Below are 5,119 nucleotides of genomic sequence, written 5' to 3'. Positions count from 1 at the left end.
TATCGTAAAGCCAAGCATAATATTGGGAATCCCCTAATGCAACCATAGTTTAAACCCAAACATTAGACTGTGATCCTTCTGTAAATCCTTCTTGCTTGCCAAGGGGAGGTTCAACCAAAAAGAACTGCTAATTCTTTCATCTGAGTTTAAAACCTTAGACCCCTTGCTTTTAAAGGATAGCAGTAATCCACTGGTCTTAGGAACCACCTACCTTGGTGCAAATCCAAGAAAAAGCAATGGAGACTTCACTGCTCCTCAACACCTCCATACGCCTTACACTCACGGTTATTCTCACCCCCATACTCCTACCCCTTCTATCAAAAAAGCTTAAAAACTCCCCAGCTACTATCACCCACACCTTTAAAAAAGCATTCCTAATCAGCTTCGTACCAACAACACTCTTCATATACTCAGGCACAGAAAGCATTACCCCCTGCTAAGAATAAAAATTCACCACAAACTTTAAAATCCCAATCAGCCTCAGAATGGACCAATACTCAATAATATTTTTCCCCATTGCACTACTTGTAACTTGACCTATCCTACAGTTCACAACATGATAAATAGCCGCAGAACCAAATATCACAAAATTCTTCTTCTACCTCTCCACATTCTTAATTGTCATATTAACCCTAACCATCACCAACAACATATTTTTTTTTATTTAATGGCTGAGAAGGAGTTGGAATTATGTCTTTCCTCCTAATTGGCTGATGACATGGTTGAGCAGAAACCAATACAGCCGCCCTTCAAGTCATACTCTATAACTGAATTGGAGACATTGGTCTCATCCTAAGCACAGCATGACTTGCATCTACCCTAAACACTCGAGAAATGTAATAAGCCTTCTCCCACACACAGCCCAACACTCCTTCTCCTAATCCTAATCCTAGCAGCCACAAGAAAATCAGACCAGTTCAGCCTACATCCCTGATGGCCCCACCCCATCTCCACCCTACTCCACTCCAGCACCATAGTAGTAGCTGGAATTTTTCTCCTCATCCACACCCATCCTATACTTACCCACAACCAAACTGCCCTAACTTTGTGCCTATGTTTAGGAATACTATCCACCCTATTCACTGTCACATGTGCTCTGACACAAAATGACATAAAATAAAATCATCGCCTTCTCCACATCCAGCCAGCTAGGACTAATAATAGTCACCATCTAAAACCTCCCCCAACTAGCTTTCCTCCACATCTCAATACATGCATTCTTCAAAGCCATGTTCCTTTGCTCAGGCTCAATCATCCATAATCTAAATGGAGAACAAGACATTCAAAAAATAGGTGGCCTACCCGACAACCACATCCTGATTAACCATTGGCAACCTAGCACTAATAGGAACCCCCTTCCTGGCAGGATTCTACTCAAAAGAACTCACTACTGAAAACCTAAACACCTACCTAAACACTTGAGCACTAACCCAAACGCTTCTAGCCACAGCCTTTACAGCAACCTACAGCCTCCACATAACAACGCTCGTTCAAGCAGGTTTACCTGAATTCCCACAAGAACACCAATTAACAAAAACAACCCCAAAATCACCAACCCAATCCTACACCTAGCCCTAGGCACCATTGTAGCTGTCCTACTCATCACATCTTACATCATCCCCACAAAAGCTCCACCAATAACTATGCCAGTTCTCACAAAAACTGCAGCCATCCTAGTCACAATTCTAGGCATCATTCTAGCACTTGAACTTTCAAGCATAACCCACACTCTAACTCACCCCAAACAAAACACTTACCCAAACTCCTCCCTCAACCTGGGATACTTCAATCTATTAATGCACTGTCTTAGCTCCACAAGCCTACTAAACAGCAGACAGAAATTCACCCTCCACCTAACTGACCTTTATTGGTACAAAAAGATAGGCCCTGAAGGACTTGCTGACCTACAACGGATTGCCACAAAGACCTCAACAACTCTCCACACCAGGTTAATAAAAACACACCTAGGATCCTTCACCCTATCCACCCTCATCATTTTACTAACATACTAAAAGAAGCACACTAATGGCCCGCACCCTCCAAAAGCCACACCCCCTACTAAAAATATTCGGTAACTCCCTAATCGACCTCCCCACCCCCTCCAATATCTCTGCCTGAACTTTGGATCCTTACTGGGCATTTGCCTGGCCACTCAAATCCTAACAGGCCTATTACTAGCCATACACTACACCGCAGAGACAACCCTAGCCTTCTCATCAGTCACCCACACATGCCGACACGTACAATATGGCTGACTAGTCTGCAACCTAGATGCCAACGGAGCCTCACTCTTTTTCACCTGCATCTACCTACACATTGGACGAGGCATCTACTACAGCTCCTACCTATACAAGGAAACCTGAAACACAGGCATCATTCTTCTACTTACTCTAATAGCAACAGCCTTCGTGGGTTACATCCTACCTTGATGACAAATGTCGTTCTGAAGGGCTACAGTCATCACCAACCTATTCTCAGCCATATCCTACATCGGACAAATCCTTGTCAAATGAGCCTGAGGGGGCTTTTCAGTAGACAACCCAACATGAACCTGATTCTTCACCCTATACTTCCTCCTACCATTTTTAATTGCAGGCCTCACCCTAATCCACCTCACCTTCCTCCACGAATCAGGCTCAAACAACCCCCTGGGAATTACATCAAACTGTGACAAAATCCCATTCCACCCCTACTTCTCCTCAAAAGACATTCTAGGGTTCATACTCATATACCTTCCACTAATAACTTTAGCCCTATTCACTCCCAACCTCCTAGGGGACACAGAAAACTTCATGCCATCAAACCTACTAGTCACACCCCCCCATATCAAGCCTGAATGGTACTTCCTATTCGCCTATGCCACCCTGCGTTCAACTCCCAACAAACCGGGCGGAGTACTAGCACTAGCCACCTCTGTACTAATCCTATTCTTAAGCCACTTCCTCCACAAATCTAAGCAACGCACAATAACCTTCCACCCCCTATCCTAGCTACTATTCTGACTCCTAGTCACTAATCTCTATACTAACATGAGTAGGCAGCCAACCTGTGGAACACCCATTCATCATCATCGGTCAACTAGCCTCCCTCACCTATTTCACAATCCTCCTAATCCTTCTCCCTCTTAGCAGGGCCTTAGAAAACAAAATCCTTAACTACTAAAACACTCTAATAGTTTATAAAAACGTTGGTCTTGTAAACCAAAGAATGAAGACCACACATCTTCTTGGAGTTCCTGCCAGCCTCAGGCTTGCATTTTTGCCCTGAATTATCCTATAATCCCCCTAGATCTGATTAAATTCACCACCACCACACCCTTTAATAATATTGCATGCACATATTTACCCCATTACATTACAACTCAATGTAGTAAATGCATTTAATGTATGTATTGAACCCATCTCTGTATACTTGGGCGTAACGTTATTGACAGCCATCTATACTTTCTAGGATTATTTAAGCAATGATACACAGAATGTACACCCTCTCCCCTTGGACTAAATCCGTTATCCCTTAACCTTATACACGACAATTCTCCCTAGGATATGGCAGTGCTTTAACACATACCATGAATACTAGCAGGCCATAGTACTTAAACTACTTCTCAAAGTTTCAGGTTTCAGGTTATCTATTAATCATCCTTCTTACACGAAATCAACCTCTGCTGTTGCATATAAGGCTCTACTTTACTAGCTTCAGGACCATTCTTTCCCCCTATACCCCTAGCACAACTTGCTCTTTTGCGCCTCTGGTTCCTCTGTCAGGGCCATAACTTGTCTATTCCCTTAACCTTGTTTTTCAATGAGCCATCTGGTAGGCTATCAACTGTTTTGTCCGTGATGGCAGCATTTTCTCTTTTTGACACTTTTGGTTCCTTTTTTTTTTTTTTTGGGGGGGGGGGGGGGGGCATCTTCAGGCTGCCCTTCGAGTGCACTGGGTAAACACAACCTAAGATCTGGGCATCACATGGTTGGCGAGTGGCTATTAGTCCTCAGGAGCTGCTGAATGAGACAGTTTGCATATCTGGGGAATCACCTTTACACTGATGCGGTTTGTTTTCCATTCAGTTCATGTTACCTCTGCTGTCACTGACATATACCACTATATATGAATGCTCATTGGACATAATCTATCACTCTCTCTCTTCCTTTACCTTTCTAAACAACACCAGTAACATCTTAACCATTCCATCACCCCACCACATTCACATTTTCATCACATTTTTTCATCAATTTTTTTCCATCCATTTCACAAGCTTTCAGCACCGAAATCACATTAATAGACACTCATTCCATTAACCATTTTTTACATTGAACCACATCCGAAAATATTCCCTTCCCCCTACCTCCCAACCTCAAAAAAAGAGGACTCAAACCTCCATCACTAATTCCCAAAGCTGGCATTTTCTATTAAACTATCTTCTGAGAGTCTTTTTTCCCAAAAAGTATCTAAATTGCCCCAATCACCCCACGAGACAACCCCCATACAAGCTCCAACACAACAGAGTGAGCAACAACCCTCAGCCTGCAACTAAAAACATTCCAACACCATACAAATAAAACATAGCCACCCCACTAAAATCCAAACGAACAGAAAACACACCCCCACTATCAACAGTATTCATCCCAGTCCCCCAACATCCAACACCACCTGCAACCACAACCCCCATAACCAACATCAAAGTAAACCCCATGCCATACCCCATGCCAATCCCCCCAAGCCTTAGGAAAAGGATCTTCCACCAGCGCTACAGAATAAACAAAATCCACTAACATTCCCCCCAAGTAAACCATAAACAACACCAACAAAATAAAAGAAACTCCCAAACTTTTCAACCACTCACACCCAGCAACAGACTCCAACATCAGCTCAACAACCCCATAATAAGGAGATGGGTTGGACGCAACTGCTAATGCCCCCAAGACAAAACACATCCCTAAAAAACCCACAAAATAAGTCATGACTATTCTTGCTGGTGTCTATCCAGGATCCACAGCTTGTAAAACTCTTGTACAAACTTCAACCACGAGAACCCCACAAGGCCTTCACCAATAGCCTGTGCTAACCCAAACACAGCCCAATAACCTCAGCATCACATGACCAACATAACCTCCACTAA

General features: G+C 43.3%; 1 pseudogene; it reads left to right on the top strand.

The window, feature by feature from the left end:
- Positions 1-2,025: 2,025 nt before the first annotated feature.
- On the top strand, positions 2,026-3,228 carry LOC130143042 (cytochrome b-like; annotated as a pseudogene).
- The last annotated feature ends 1,891 nt before the right edge of the window (positions 3,229-5,119 follow it).

The sequence above is a fragment of the Falco biarmicus genome, chromosome Z (genome assembly GCF_023638135.1).
Source record: "Falco biarmicus isolate bFalBia1 chromosome Z, bFalBia1.pri, whole genome shotgun sequence".
Taxonomy (NCBI): domain Eukaryota; kingdom Metazoa; phylum Chordata; class Aves; order Falconiformes; family Falconidae; genus Falco; species Falco biarmicus.
The sequence above is the reverse complement of the archived record's forward strand: the minus strand, read 5'-3'. Positions and strand labels throughout refer to the sequence as shown.